General features: G+C 42.3%; 1 protein-coding gene across 37 annotated transcripts in view; it reads left to right on the plus strand.

The window, feature by feature from the left end:
- The window catches only part of Lar (tyrosine-protein phosphatase Lar), a 1,659,242-nt gene that overhangs the window by 600,013 nt on the left and 1,041,904 nt on the right, over nucleotides 1–17,325 (plus strand). Inside the window, exon 1 of one of the 37 annotated variants that reach the window (XM_067764598.1) lies at nucleotides 13,448–13,466. The exons of the other annotated variants lie outside the window; for them this stretch is intronic. The gene's annotated coding sequence lies outside the window, so the exon portion shown is untranslated. Of the gene's footprint in view, nucleotides 1–13,447; nucleotides 13,467–17,325 lie in introns of those variants that run through there. 37 annotated transcript variants of the gene reach the window in all.

Consider the following 17,325-nt stretch of genomic DNA (forward strand, 5'->3'; position numbering starts at 1 on the left):
CCGACCAAGGACTGTCATTTCAGTGTGACCCCATCTAATTTGTTTCGTCCCTCCCACAAATTGTCATCCTCCCAGCAGCTCCTTGCAGCAGGACTGCTCCATATTCTCTTACTCCGGGAAGGCATCGAATCCAATCCGGGTCCGTCTCCTGACCCCGGTCCTGAGAAATGGTTTTGCTGCATCTGCCGGAAAAGAATTTTCTTAGGACGGTCATACTCTGTTCAGTGTGTCTCGTGCAAGGGATGGTTGCATCGGACAAGTTGTTCTGGGCTTGATCCCAAAACCCGACGTCCACGTAACTTTTATAAATCTTTTGTGGCTCCTTGCTGTTCACGCCCAAGGGCGTCCCGTAGTCTACGTCTAAGCGCCCCGCCACTACGTTCCAGCAGCCCCGCTGCTCAGCAAGCCACAACAAGTACCCGCTGCTGCTCGCGCCCCACGGCGCCAACAACTCAAACAGCTGCTACCAGTCATAACTACAATCTTCGTAGTAGAGTCGGAAGCAATGCTGAGCAACAGCCCCTGCCCCCGTCTTCTCTCCCCCCCCCCCCCCCCCCCCCCCCTCTTTTCCGGCAGCAATCGTGTAGGTCAGGGAAACAGACTCTTAGTCTCTACCTCCGTTTGCACCGTTTGCCAGCACAGAATATATATGTTTGCGACATCCGCCCAATGCAGCTCCTGCCTTGGGTGGTGCCACTTCCCTAGATGTTCTGGTCTCCGCGACGGAAACCCCCCGACGGGTTTCATCGCGCCATGTTGCCAGGTCGCAAACCCAAATCATCCGGGTACCCCATGGTTTACACAAGGACGCCCAGTCCTAGGGCCACAACAGCAATTGCGTCCTGGCCTTCCCCAACCCAGGCGTAGTCACCCGTCACTTACCCCCAGAGCGGCGACGTCTCCCCTTATGCACTTCAGAATTCCGCAGTTAAACTGTAATGGACTAACTGGGAAGATTACGGAGATAGTCGATTTCATGAACGGCACAACATCCGCATTGCTGCGATTCAAGAGACTAAACTCACAGCAAGATCTGCATTGCAGACCTGCTCTGGGTATAACGTCCACAGGAAAGACCGCGAGAGCGGAAATGGAGGCGGTCTCGCGTTTATCATACACCACTCTGTGCAATATTGTATATTTGATCCTGGCATCGACCGCAGGGACAATGTCTTAGAACGTCAAGGCCTATCTCTCCGGTCAGGCGATGCAAACCTAGAAATCACCTGTTGCCCCAGTGGATACCGCCCTAATATCAGGGCCTTACTCACTGGCAACAATCGCATTATCTTAGGCGATTTCAATGCCCATCATGATCTATGGCATTCAAACTTGCGGGCGGACAGTAGGGGTGTGATGTTGGCGGATCAAATAGAAGAAACGACGTTCTGCACAATAAACGGAGACGCCCCCACACGTATGGTAGGAAGCTGTCATAGCTCGCCAGATATCTCAATCGTGAGCGCAGAACTCGTAAATTGTGTCAACTGGCAGCCGATGGTAACATTGGCATCCGACCACCTGCCCATACTTATTTCGCTTGAGCGTAACGCCGACTTCATCGTCACTGAAAAACGCACTTTCATAAACTTCAAAAAAGGAAAGTGGGAAGAATATAAATCCTTTACAGACAGCCGCCTAGCTGCCCTCCCTATCCCGACTGATGCCCGCCAAGGGGAGCGTGCCTTCCGTAAGGTCATTAAATCCGCCTCGGCACATTTCATTCCCGCCGGGAGAATTCCCGAAATCCGGCCCCACTTCCCGGCGGAGGCCGCAAACTTAGCGAGAGAACGTGACCTTATAAGACAGCTTGACCCAGGCGACCCCCAAATAAGGGATATAAACCAACGCATCAGATTGCTTGTAGATGAACACAAGCGGGCGAAATGGGAGGAGCACCTAAGAGGCTGTAACCTCTCTACCGGTGTGGGTAAACTTTGGTCCACCGTAAAGTCCCTATCGAATCCGACTAAGCACAAAGACAAAGTTTCCATCGCCTTTGGCGACAAAGTGCTGTCGGACGCGAAAAAATGCACGAGCGCGTTCTGCCGACAATAATAATGCATCCTACGGTCGACAAAGATAGACGGAGAGCCAAAAGACGCGCACATAAACAAAAATTCAGCGCGTCACCAATCACCATCACCGCTAAAGAGGTTGAGGACGCCATTGGTCGTGCTAAACCATCCAAAGCAGTGGGCCCAGACGGCACAGCCATGCCGATGCTTAAAAACCTAGGGAAAGAGGGGTTCAAATATTTAGCGCATGTCTTCAATCTGAAATGGGAAATGGCCAAGGTGGTCCCTCTACTAAAGCCTGGGAAACCAGCTAACATAGGTGAGTCGTATCGTCCGATATCTCTCCTATCGCCAGTGGCAAATACGCTCGAAGCCATTTTGCTCCCTTATTTCCAAGCAAATTTGCAGCTAGCCCCTCATCAGCATGGCTTCAGAAAACTCCATAGCACGACCACCGCGCTAAATGCCATTAGCACCCAGATAAATTGCGGTTTAAATCAATACCCCCACCATAGAACAGTACTCGTAGCGCTAGACCTATCAAAAGCTTTTGATACGGTCAACCATGGCTCGTTACTGCAGGACCTGGAAGGGTCTACCCTTCCCCCATGTCTTAAAAGGTGGACCTCAAATTATCTGGGTGGTCGGCAGGCATCGGTGCAATTTAGAAACGAAACATCAAAACCAAGGAGAATTAAACAGGGGGTGCCACAGGGTGGTGTCCTATCCCCACTTTTGTTTAATTTCTACACATCTAAGGTACCTTCACCACCGGAAGGAGTCACAATCGTTTCCTACGCCGATGATTGCACAATAATGGCCACAGGCCCAGGCCCAAAGATCGATGCGCTATGCAATAAAATAAACGGCCACCTCCCTGATCTCTCCAGTTTTTTCGCCTCGCGAAACCTGGCATTATCACCGTCTAAATCTTCCGCAACCTTATTTACAACATGGACGCCCCAAATGTCGACCATTTTGAACATCCACGTCGATGGCACTACGCTACCGACTGTCCGACACCCCAAAATCTTGGGTGTGACGTTTGATCAGGATCTACATTTTGGTGAGCACGCAGCCGCAATTGTTCCGAGAATTCAGAGCCGTAACAAAATCCTCAAATCCCTCGCTGGCAGTACTTGGGGAAAAGATAAAGAAACGCTCATGACTACATACAAAGCAATTAGCCAGCCGATTACGTGCTACGCGTCACCCATATGGTCGCCAAGCTAAAAATCACCCCCTGGAAGAAACTACAGGCCTGCCAAAATACTGCTCTCAGAATCGCCACGGGCTGTCTTCTTATGTCCCCAGAACACCATCTACATAATGAGGCGAGAATACTCCCCATCAGGGAGAGAAATGAGATGCTGACCAAACAGTTCCTGTTGAATACCCAGAAACCTGGGCATCCCAACAGACATCTGATTGATGAACCAGCACCGCCTAGGGGCTTAAGGAGTCATCTCCGTAAGCATTTTGAGGAAATACGGCACCTGAGAACTCAGCCGTATGAAGTGAAAAAACACAAGCAGGTCCTTGGTGAACTCCATAAACAGGCGTCGGACCTTTATGCCGGGAATTGCCCGGTGAATCCAGTACTTAACGAAAATTATCCAAAACTTGCGGAAGAGTAACGAATACTCCCCAGGGAAACGCGTGTCACTCTTGCTCAACTTCGTTCTGGATACTGTAACAGGTTAAACTCTTACCTATCCAGAATCAACCCCGACATACAAAATGTATGCCCCGCTTGCAATGTGTCCCCACATGACACCAACCATCTCTTCAATTGTAATGTGGAACCAACGCCTCTAACACCCCTTTCCTTATGGTCCACCCCTGTTGAAACGGCAAGTTTCCTTGGACTCCCGTTAGAGGATATTGATGACAATTTGTGATCGGTCGCGGCTATTAGGTGGGGCGAGCATTGCTACAACAACAACATACTATTTTATAGTTGCTGTTGTTGTTGTCGTTGTTGTAGCTATAAAAACACTCCCCGAAGGTTTTGCGGAGGGTTATCAATGTTGGCCTTTGCCGGATACAGATTCGGTATGTTTCGGTAAAAGGCACCATTAAGGTGCCCCTCGGGTTAGGGGGTCAGAATATACCCGTGGTAGGCATGCTTATCGTAAGAGGCGACTAAAATACCATATTCAAGGGTATGTGTAGCGCAACCATTTCAGGTTGCCAGCGCAATATATAGCTTCTCCAAACCCAATTGTCAACCTCACCTATCCATGGAGAATCCTGTTACATTAACAGCCGATACCCGGCGACCCCATGCTCCTCATGGTACTTGGGCGTGGGGAGGGAGGGATGGCCTGAAGGTTTAATGTGGCCATATAAATCGGTCCCGAGATGGTCGGGCTAGTACCTTAATGGTGCTGTGTTACCGGAGCGTACCGGATCTGTATCTGGCAAATACCATCACATCGATAACACTCCCCAAAGCCTTCGGGGAGTAAGCTAATCGCTACAACAACAACAACAACAACAACAGGTGCAATTAAGGTAAAAGCCCGACAATCTCGGGAAAAATTTAATATGACCACATTGAACCTCTTTGGCCATACCACCTTGTTGCTAGCAGTGTTTCGCCCAATCCAATAAATGCGACCGATCACAAATCGTCATCAATGTCCTCTAACGGAAGTCCAGGGAAACTTGCAGTTTTAACAGGGGTGGACGATAGTGAGAGCGGTGTTAGAGGCGTTGGTTCCACATTACTCATTATTGAAGAGATGGTTGGTGTCATGTCCCCACATGCAAGCAGGACATACATTTTGTATGTTGGGGTTGAATCTGGATAGGTAAGAGTTCAACCTGTTACAGTACCCAGATCGAAGTTGAGCTAGTGCGGCCGCCCTAATAGAGAGTACTCTCGCCTCATTGTGTAGGTGGTGTTCTGGGGACATAAGAAGACATTGTAGCGGTTTCTGAGGACAGTATTTTGGCAGGCCTGTATTTTCATTCAGTGAGTAACCTTAGGCTTGGCGACGCGTAGCATGCAATCGGCCGGCCAATTGCTTTGTAAGTGGTAATGAGCGTTTCTGTGTCTTTATCCCAAGTGCTGCCTGCAAGAGATTTGAGGATTTTATCACGGCTCTGGATTTTAGGAAGAAAATGTAGATCCTGATCGAACGTCACACCCAAGATTTTTAGTGTAAGACAATCGGTAGCGTAATGCTATTTACTTGGATGCTCAATATGGTCGACATTTGGCGCGTTCATGTTGTGAATAAGTCGCCGATGATTTGGTCGGTGACAATGTCAGGTATCGCGAGGCGAAAAAACTGGATAGATTAGGGAGATAGCTGTTTATTACAAAGCTCATCGATGTGTGGATCTGGGCCTGTGGCCATTATTGTACAGTCATCGGCGTAGGAAACGATAGTGACTCCTTCTGGTGGTGAAGGTAGCTTCGATATATAGAAGTTAAACAAACGGTGGGATAGGACACAGCCCTGTTGTACGCCTTGTTTAATTCTTCAGGGTTTAGATGTTATATTCCTGAATTGCACCGATGCTTGGCGACCAGACAGATAATTTGCGGTCCACCTTTTGAGACTTGGGGGAGGACCCTTTCAGGTATTGCAGTAACGTGCCGTGGTTGGCCGTATCAAAAAATGTTGGAAGGTCTGGCGCAAGGAGCACCGTCCTATGGTGGGGTTTTTGATTTAATCTGCAATTTATTTGCGTGTTTAAGGCATATAGCGTGGTTGTAGTGCTATGTAGTTTTCGAAATCCATGCTGATGATTGGCAAGACGCAAACTTGCAGTGAAGCCAAGGCAGCCGGTTCTATATACCGGAGCGTCTCGGGATTTTTCCCGACAAATGTTTGTCATTTCAGTGTAACCCCATTTAATTTGTTGCCATCCGGCCTCCCACCTTCTATTTCCTTGAGGAACTTGGGTCGCCAAAGCCTCGGCCGATAAAGAAACAGGGTTTGCTACGGGTAGATGGGGTTACCAATTGGGCTGGAAGGCTGCGCTACAGAGTTCCTTGAATAATTTTGGTATTTTAGTCGGCTTTACGAAAGGCATACCTGCCGCTGGGGGTTATTAACAACATCGACGCGACAAATTTCGGCAATGTCTAATACATACCTCTCGATGACATTAAGCTACCGACTGCCCTACACACGAAATTTCTGTGTGTGAAACTCCATCATGACCTCAATTTTGGCGAGCATACAGCTGCAATCGCTTCTAAAGCTCAGAGCCTTAACAAAATCATTCTCAAGTTCCTCGATGAAAGCACTTGGCGCAAGACATAGAAACGGTCATAAAAAAAAGCAAAAATAAATAAATAAATGTAAGGCGCGATAATCTCCGCAGAGATTTAAGGCCGCGCTTTTCTTTCAATTTGCGTCGTGCTCCTTTTAATTTTTCCTACAAATTGTTGGAACGGGATCTACATGTTTTATGCCGACTCCGAACGGCATCTGCAAGACAGATGAGTTTTCTCACAATAAGTATTCATACATATATACGAGTTAGCTAAGTGAATAAGAGTACGCGACTGTAATAGGGTCTACATACCGTGCGACTGACTCGTGACTCAGCTGCGTACCTGTTGACTCGCCGGTCAAAATCAAAATCATTTTGATTTTCACGAGTTAGCCATAGTCATGACTGTGTGACTAATACTAAAATATTTTCACTAACACACCTAAATTGACTCTTGAGAAAATTATCCTTATAACCAAGGAAAAAAAATTTAATTAGTTTTTGAGAAAATTTCTTGTCCAGATCAATCCCATTTTTCTTCGTTGTTGAGGAAAGCAAACTCCCCAGGGAGACGCGAGTTACTCTAGCTCAACTTTGATGTGGATACTGTAATAGGTAAAATTCTTACTAATCCAGAATTAACCCCACTTACCCAATGTATGTTCTGATTGTAATAAATCCCCACATGAGACAATTACGTTCTACAATGCACGCCTCAAACAGCCCTTAACTCTTTCATTCAACTCTGTTGAAACAGCAAGTTTCCTCGGATACCTGGTAGAGGATATTGATGACAATTTGTGAGTGATCGCACCTACTGGATGGAGCAAAGCACAGCTACAACAAAAACATCATAATACATATAATCGCGTTCGGTGGCCTTTCGTGATCGTCCACTTCGATAGCGTAGGGATTATGTCACAGATTCAATATATTTCGTCCAGAATCTCGTTAGGTGAAGTTCATTGTCTATCAATTTTATAATGAAATAAAGTTGCCTTTACGAAAACTGCTAGGGGCTTTCTAACACTCTCGCCTTAAAATACAACCAAATAAGTTAAGGAATTATCAATTTCAACCCAGGAACTAGAAGTCTCGTTACGTAGCTGTAGTGACCTTAGAAACGCCATAGCGTCGCCGTTTTTTTTTTTTTTTTGACCGTAAGTTTAAAGTGCACACTTCAGTTCATATGTGAAGCTATATTGGTGGTTTTCGGCATAGACTCTACAGGCTAATAATTCACATATATTCTCCATAGGATTAAGGTCGGCCGAATCCAAAACATTAACGCTATTTTCAGAAAAAAAAATTTTGGTCTCGCAACTAACATGTATTGGTGCCTTGTCCTGCAGGAAAATCTAACGTTTTTCACTATTTGCTCGTAAAAAGGAAAGAAGACTGCATTGAACTACATTTACGTAATGTGATCTCAGCATTTTTGAGCTCACAAATTGCAGCATCGTCTGTAAATGCTCCCCAAACCATCAACGACCCACATACAAAATTTCTCTATGAAAAATTTGGGGCTGCTTTTCCAAAACTCTCCAATAGCCTATTTCCGTCTGAGCCATCTATAAAATGCATTATTTTGTACAGACAAATATGTTTATTTAAATATGTAAATTATTGAAAATGAATATATAGATGATCGAATATTGAAATGTATGCAATTGAGTGTGAATGTATGTATGTAGAAGTACAGATGTTGTTGGAAGTGAACATTGACCGTTGATTATATTTTACGAACTACGGAGCGACGCGTGCTTATGCCTTCGTAGCTAATTACCAACTGACTTGCTAACTGTCCTGTCTGTGACAGCTCAGCCTTTCCTGATCCCTCGTCCTCACAGGACGATTCATCTTCGTCTTCATCCGTGTCTAGCTCCGGACTTGATACACACCAGGGTTTTATATGGTCTGATGACATAACGTTGGAATAGCGCCTTTGCGTAACCGTGACATCTGGTAAGTCTTCGACAATATAGCGGTCGTGAGTGAGCACTTTTGATACCATGTATGGGCCCTTGTATGCCGGGTCCAATTTATGCGACTCGCCTGTTGCTGATGGAACGTGATCAACTACTACCAGGTCGCCGACCTCATATTTCGTTGGAGTTGTGTGCTTTTTGTCGTATCTCTCTTTCCACTTATTCCGCTCGGTCATGATCCTATCGACTGCCATATCGCGCTTCATATCTATATCCGACATATCGACCTCGTCATGTATCGCTTGTATCAGTCGGTTGCACGTAACATCTCTAGGATTGAAATAAAATACTAATTCGTTAGGAGTATAGCCGGTTACCTCGTTTTTTGTGAGTTCAAGCTCCATTGTATCGTTGTGAGATGCGCGTCCCAATTTTTGTTATCCTCGACTGTACATTTGAGTGCTTGCATTAACGTTTTGTTGACCCGCTCGGCTTGACCGTTGGCCCTTGTTGTCCTAACCGCCGTCTTGATATGCTGTATGCCTCGCTTATCCACGAATGCTTGGAATTTCGCAGAAGTAAACGCGGTTCCTCGATCGGACGTTAGCTTAATAGGTTGACCGAATATGCCGATCATCTCTTCTCGCTTCCCAAGGCAGTCGGTTCTATGTACCGGAGCGACTCGGGATTTTTCCCGACCAAGGACTGTCATTTCAGTGTGACCCCATCTAATTTGTTTCGTCCCTCCCACAAATTGTCATCGTCCCAGCAGCTCCTTGCAGCAGGACTGCTCCATATTCTCTTACTCCGGGAAGGCATCGAATCCAATCCGGGTCCGTCTCCTGACCCCGGTCCTGAGAAATGGTTTTGCTGCATCTGCCCGAAAAGAATCTTCTTAGGACGGTCATACTCTGTTCAGTGTGTCTCGTGCAAGGGATGGTTGCATGGGACAGGTTGTTCTGGGCTTGATCCCAAAACCCGACGTCCACGTAACTTTTATAAATCTTTTGTGGCTCCTTGCTGTTCACGCCCAAGGACGTCCCGTAGTCTACGTCTAAGCAGGATTACAGGAGCTGCATGTACCGATGAACTGCACCGTATAATACCGTGTTTGAGCAGATTGTCAATAATTTTCGTTAACGTTGAGCGTTGCGACAAGGGCACTTGGTACTTTTTGCCCACTACCGGCTGATCCGTCGAAATAGCTATATCCATCTCTGTTGTTTTGCATCTGCCTAACTTTGCCAAGTCTTCAGCAAAGCAATCGCTATACTCATGCAACAAATATCCGACTTTCGCGACGATTTCATGTGGCAATTCTTCGTTTATGTTAAATGAAATTCCCGTCTTCTTATGAACTTGCATCACACCCGCATCAATGGTCAACCTGTAATCGTTTTGGCAAAGTACATCTCTACCCAAAAGAATACCAAATGTCATAAACTTATCTGGAACGATCTGACAGGTGGTCAAGATCGTAATTCCATCGACGATAATCTCTGCGTTGATAGCCTCTGTGCTGCTGATAACCGCACCTCCGAAACCTGTAAGCCGTTTTGCTGAAGTTGTACGCTGCACCCCAGGTGGAACTTTGGACAGTGCAATTAGTGACACATCACTACCTGTGTCGATGAACGCCTTGTATCGGTTGCCATTCCACTCGACCGTTTTTATGACAGGGTTTGGTACACCTTTCGCTTCACTTTGCACCTCTGCTACTGTTGCTTTGTCAACCTTACATGATTTTACGTCGTGACCACTTTTGTTGCATTTGCTGCATTTTGGCCTTCGTTGTGGTTGCGTGCATTTGGACGAAATATGTCCCAACTCGTTGCAGTTGTAGCATTTGATGGGTTTCTTGTCCTGCATCGTTTTCTGCGTTTGATCACCACTACCTTTATCGTATGGTGCACTAGATCTTGTAAAACTCTGTGTCGGCATGACGGCCATAGCTTCTAGAGAACGGAGCAGATCATTACACGTTGGTAACTTCATCGCGAGTAACGTGCGCGACAAGTTAGCATCGTTAAGCCCCGATATAATATAGGAATTTATGGATTCTTCAACTCATGCTCAGCATTGCGTAATAGAATTCTTCCAATGTTTCTTTTGGTTGGCGTTTGCGTTGTGCCATTTCGCGGTGAACTTGCGCCGATATGATCGACTTTGGAAAATCTTTCGTGAAATTCGATACGAATTCCTGCCAAGACTGAAACACCTGTTGCCAATCCAACCATGTTTTCGCAACGCCTTTGAGGTTGAGCTGTGCCGCCACAAGAATTCCTTTCTCAGACCATCCGTAAATATTTGGCTCTGAATTTATGCTGCCTTTTAGTGGATCGAACGTTGGTAAAATTCCACTTATTTCGTGCATACTGGCTGGTCGTTGTAGTGCCGCCGTTGCCTGACGTGGCGCTGCAGTCACTAGTGGTTCCGTAGCTGGTGTCGTTGCCGTCACTGGTTGTTCCGTAGCTGGTGTCGTTGTTCGTTGTGCCTTTTGTGTGGTGGCCAATTCCGTTACCGTTTTCGTGAGTTCCATGAGCATTTGACGTAGCTCATCCACTTGCTGCTGCGTTGCATCTTCGTCGTTAGTTTCCTCCAATTCGTCGGATTCAACTTCATCGGTTCCATATATCTCCCACAATTTGTTGACTTTTGCCGCTTTGTTTCCCGTGATGACTACGCCATGAGTTTGCAGCAATTTATTTAGCTGGTCAATTTTCAGCGAATTTAACTTTACCATCACCATGGCTTTAATTTACGCGTCTGTCCGCTTTCATTGTCACCTTTCAACTTTCCTTATTTTAAAATCTGTACTTTTTTCTATTTCAACGCACTTGATTTTTCTCGAAAAATCTACCGCTAGGATGGCGTTCCCGTTTCTATATATATTTTATTTTTTTTTTTATTCGTATCGTTTCCTGTTTACTTTATTTTACTTTGCAAAATCAATTGTTTAGCGGCCGATTGCCATGCTAAACCGCTGTGTCTTTATTTGCGACTCCGTTCGCTCAAGTTGTTGACACTCAGTGTTCACGCAACCTTGAACATTTTTCTTATTTACAGGATAATAGTAGTTAACCGATTTGTAAATACAGTCCACTGTTAGAAACTATATTTTAGCGATTGAGCGACCTATTTAAACAAAGATAAGACAATCACGCACAAACACATGTATATAGATATGTAGCAAATGAACCTCTGTAAATATGAACTACTTACACAAACAAAGATAAGATAATGCATACGAGGTCGCTCATATCAACAAAACAAAGATAAGACATTCACACACACACATGTAAATGAACCTTTGTAAATATTTATGTATACAACAACAAATTATAAGAAAGCTAGGATAAGACAAGTGTATATAAAGTAAGATAATTTTGTAAATAAATCAGAATTCTTTGAACTCTCAAACCAACCACTTCTTATTTTAATACAAACTGCTTCCCCCCACCAGAGGTAAGGGGCATTTGTTGTAACGTTTGAGAATGTATTTGGCTTCTCATTTAGAAACATTGTTTTGCTTCTTTAAAGTATTCTTTGGTTCCCCCCACCAGCGGTAAGGGCCAAAAAATTACTTTTGGTATATGGCAATTTACGACTGCCTTATATTTGAGACCCTTACAAAATCTCAAGGAAGCTTCTCAATATTCATTGGTCAATCGAGCCTAAAAAGAGCTCAGCGGAGGTACTATAAGTCTCTACAAAGAAAAAGAGCATGACCAAGCAAACAAAAATATATGTAAGACGGGACAGCAAAGTCTGCTCGCATTAGTAAACGTAAAGAAGCCCTATAAACATAGGCAAATAAGTAAAAGTAAGACCTGTGAAACAAATACAGGCAATCAACAAAACCAAAAAGCCCTATCAATATAGGCGAAGTAAAAAGTCCTATATAATTAGGCACATAAAAACCTTAGCATTGGCTAAAGGCAAAACTCCCCCGGCAAAACCACATTTTAGTGGTTTAATAGGGCCTAAAAAATATATACTGGGCAAAAACAAAAGTACAATTAAATAAAAATAACTCAGCATGGCGAAGATCGCTGAAAGTCAACTTGACATAAGTCAAAGAAAAATACAGATATTTAAAATAAAAATTGATTTGTTCTACAGACTTCTGGACAAGTGTGAACTTGCCAACAGTACCGCTTCTGACAAATTTATATCCCAATATTTTGAGGATATACAATTCCTCTACAAAACACAATTTGCTGAAGTCTGTAATCCAGAATTGGAGAATGATTACCACAAGATGTTGGCCGAATATCATAAGAAATATATCTACATACCTAATTTTCTTGCAAATAAAGTAGGAGGAAACGAAGAAGAATCCAAATCAGATGAACATACTTTAGGTGGCTTAGAAGAAGAAACCTTCATATTCATTCCATCACCGCGATTACGTCAGCTATTCATGCCGCAAGAGAAGGACAAGGATGAATACGTGTCAGCCAACGATGGCGCGCGAGACAATGCTATGAACTCATATTCAATAACACAAAGAAATATTAACGCGGATAAAAGTATTAGTGATATTCGGACCGAGGCTGATGAAAATACAATTCTCTTTACGCGTGCTACTCGGCAGGAAATTCTGGTCGAATTTGCCAAACCGGGGGGAAAAGTGGAATAAGCATTAGGACAGAGACTCTTGAAGATGGCGACGACGAGGCGAAAGAGGATTATTATAATGATGCTGTACGAAAAATAGAACGACCGCAACTGCAACCGCAACATAAAATCGAAGAACAACCGCAGAACCTTCCGAAGTCAAAAAATGATCATTTAACATACGAGCATGCTGACTATGAGTTGGTATCGGATTTAGTTTGTGATGTTCAGATGGCGTCGAAGAAAATGGAAGTAACCAATAGCAATTCAGATGATAGCATAAATGAAATACAAATGGGGTGTAGTATTCACCGTATCGATGGTAGTAGTAATGGAAGTATCTCCGTCAATACTGTACCCATACAATTGAACTCAGCTTCGCCGGTGTCTATCGGTCACCAGCATCATCCGAAAGTACAGCATCCACAACAACTACAAGAAAAAGCTACAAAAGAGCGACAACATAGCATACCACAAAGGAAAATTATCGTTGATACAAATAGGCAAGTTATAGGCAATTTCCTGGTGCAACGTCAACAGCAGCAACAACAACAATTAAAATATCTCAAGCATCAAGGCATTCAGATCACTGCAAGCAAATTTTTCAGGAAAGATGACATCAAACGTTACTTCCGGGATAAAGGCGGAGGCAGTTTGGAAGAATGTATGTATATTTTATCTATTTTTTATTAATTATATCTTTTCATCCACAAAATATTCTTCAATTAGAGAAAAACATACGTACACAATAATAAGTGTACGCTAAGATGAACTATTGCTAAAAAAACATTCCAGTATTTTAAAATTTAAAAATATTCATACATAATTTTCCCTCGCTTTATTTCATATGCAAGTCAAAAAATAAAATTACAATAAAACTTGACTGTCATGCAAAATAAACATATCTAATCGATAAAAATATTTTTGGCCGTGGCAGTATGTTCAAGCAACCTTGAACATTTTTTCTTATTTACAGGATAATAGTAGTTAACCGATTTGTAAATACAGTCCACTGTTAGAAACTATATTTTAGCGATTGAGCGACCTATTTAAACAAAGATAAGACAATCACGCACAAACACATGTATATAGATATGTAGCAAATGATATGGAATGGAATGAATCCTGCTTCTGAACTGTAAAATGCATTATTTTGTACAGACAAATATGTTTATTTAAATATGTAAATTATTGAAAAAGAATATATAGATGATCGAATATTGAAATGTATGCAATTGAGTGTGAATGTATGTATGTAGAAGTACAGATGTTGTTGGAAGTGAACATTGACCGTTGATTATATTTTACGAACTACAGAGCGACGCGTGCTTATGCTTTCGTAGCTAATTACCAACTGACTTGCTGACTGTCTGTGACACATCTAAGTTCCATTTTTTTTCTCATCTGAAAATATAGCCTACAACAAAAGCCGAGGCATAAATATGGGTTTAAAAGAGAAATTTAACTTTCCTACTTGAGACCAGTCCATTTTCATATGTTTCTCTTCTTAAATTAAATTAAATTATTGTTAATTTTCCTAACGATTGTAATCACGAGTGTCGCCAATTTTGAACAGCTCAGCGAGGAGTTGCTGGTGTTTCTTATTATTTTTCGCCTTTCGCGATGCGAAAGCTTTCGTTTTGGACCCCAAATCCTTTCTTATCGTACTCCGCTGTATTTAAAAACAAATTTTGTTCATAACTTTGCGACTCTGATTAATTTTTTATTAAATTTCGCTAATTTTAAAATTTTGTTCCTTCAAATCAAAATTTTGCCTCTTTCGGTTTCAGTTAATTTTGTTCCACGTGGCATTTTTATCACCGTTGGCTTAGATTTATACGTACAAAAAAGAAGTTCGTTAAGAAGCTACTTTTCCCTTAGCACAATATAGGAAGTGTTTTGCCTTTTTATAACGGTCAATTCAATGCAGGAGAGATATTCAAAAAGTTGGGCGCTCAAATGAGTGAGGATGAATAGCTGTGGGTATTTTTCGATATTTTTAATTTTATTTCTAAGGGCATCAAAAAAACTTCTCACCAGTTAGTTCCATGAAGAATTTGGGGTCGCCAGAGCCTCGGCTCTTAATGAAACAGGATTCGCCACGAGCTATATATTGCGCTGGCAACCCTTTGAGAGGGTTGCGCTACACAACCCCTTCAATCAATTTGGTATTTTAGTCGCCTCTTACGACAGGCATATCTCCCCGGGTATATTCTAAGCCCCTTAACCCGCCGGGTCGCAGTAACTATATACTTCTTTGACTTTATTTTATAATTTAAAATTTATATCTGTGTTAATTTAAAGAATATTTCTGCAAGTTATTTGAATTTAATTCAACACAGGTTAAGTTGCATTCATCAATATTTTTTTCAATTTCCATTGAAATATTATTAATAATGCCCTTTTTCTAAAACAAAATATAAACCAAATAAACAAATAATTTATACAAACTTTTAAGCATGCAAATACGCGTGTTTGTTGTATTTAATATTTTAATTTAATACATTTTTTCTATACATGTGTTTATGTATGTGCTACTAAATAATGCTATTGCATTTTAATAAAGCTTAAAATTATTCAAATCTAAATTTCACTTAGTATAAAATTCAAAACAATTAAATTCAATATTTGACTAAATAATTTTTATTAATTCAGTAAGGTAACGTTTTTTTCCATGGAAAGCATTTTTGTGGTCAATTGCTTGTTTATGGTTAAAAATAACGAAAAAAAGTCAAAGTATTGAAATATAATACAAGTATCATTGTAAAATAACTATTGGTATTAGATGTGTAAAGATATTTTAAAACAATCATGCTATTTTGGTAATAGAAAATAATTATTAGAAGGTGTTATAGAAAAATGCAGCACTGAAAAGGGGGGTGGTTGTATAATTAGATTGTATCCATCCATCCATTTTTGTGAAATTTAAAACAGCTTTTGGCAGCGTGCAAAGGAGTTGCTCCTACATATAACGCCCCAAATTTCATTTTCCTGGTGAGCATATGCGGCCTTGCCAAATGACGTTGAAAAACATTACCGGTATTGCAAGGCTTAGGATGGACCTAACCGAGCAGTTTATAGCCCAACGAAAAGACGATTTCCTATAGTGCGAGTTCTTTAATCTGCTGCTAACGAGGATAATTATAGCAGCAGATGCCAACCGCAATGGCACAATCCACAACAATAGAGTACGGTTGATGTCGTAATGTCGCGAATGGATCGACGTAGTTACACATTATCATCCAAGCCTCTGTTGATATCCAACAGATCATCGTTCTTGACAACAAGTGCTACTATGGGTTCAGTAGGTGGGATTCGTGGGGTTATGTATCGCAAGTCTTTAAGGGCTTTCCAGCGCAATCTGTGGCTTTTAAAATCCAATTATCAACCCTTACCTAGTCGTGGCGAATATTGTTTGCGCTGATTACCCCAAATGAATAAAGAAAATTATAACATATACCAGAAAATGACCCTGAAGATGGCACAATTCTGCAGGTATTTGCAAGGGTTAAAGGAAAATAATTCCAGTATACATACAATATAAAAATGAATTGCTTTTCGTTAGTTTAGCTAAATGTCAAAAACGGCTTGACCGATTTCGATACATTTTCTTTTATGTCGATTGTTATGGTTCAAGGATGGTTTAGGAAAAAATTTGTTCGAAAAGTAGGCGGTGCCACGCTCCCTATTAGGAAAAGTTTAAGCTCTCTCTCCGAAATTATTTGAAGAAGGTATCCGAAATGAATTATAGAGCTTCTGTGCATGAGTAGATGTGCAGTGAGCGCGGGAGTTGGAGTGGGGTGGGAGTTGGAGAGGGGGTGGAAGTGGGAATGGGAGTGGGAGTGGAAATGACAGTTGGGGTGGGCGTGGGAGTTGCAGTGAGAATGGGAATAAGAGATGGAGTGCGATTGGGAATTGGGGCGAGAGTTGGAGTGAAAGCGGTAGTGGGAGATCGAGTGCCGGCGCGAGTGGGTGTGGAAGAGATATGAATGGATTTAATGACGGACAAGAATAAGAAGAAAAATTGAGGATAAAGTAGACGAGAATGGTAAAGAGAGCGAAAAGTGGAAGCTAGGCTCATTTTTCGAATGTAGGCAAGCCAATTTTCGGGAAGGACAAAGTCTGCCGTGTACATTAGTATAATATAAATATTTTCGAATCAAAAAAGAGGGCATAAATATTGAACATTATAACACGAACTACAATTATTGGCATTGTAAACAAAAACATGTTTTTGTGTTGAACAATAATAAGATTTGTTACCGCAATTAGTTGCCGAAATCAATTAAGCATAAAATTGAAATACGATGATAATATAAACAATATTAGTGCCATACGTAAATACACACAGATAACTACCTAAAATATGAAAAACTAGTAAGAAAGTGTATGTTCGGTTTGAACAGAACATAACATACCCAGCTGCGCTCTTGAAACGCTGTTGTTGTTTCCTTTGTGCGGTTAATATTGTTATAAATCAGGGCAGTAATACATAATTTGGCAAGGATAGTGTCTCTGCCAAA

This window comes from Eurosta solidaginis, chromosome 2 (genome assembly GCF_040869045.1).
Source record: "Eurosta solidaginis isolate ZX-2024a chromosome 2, ASM4086904v1, whole genome shotgun sequence".
NCBI lineage: Eukaryota > Metazoa > Arthropoda > Insecta > Diptera > Tephritidae > Eurosta > Eurosta solidaginis.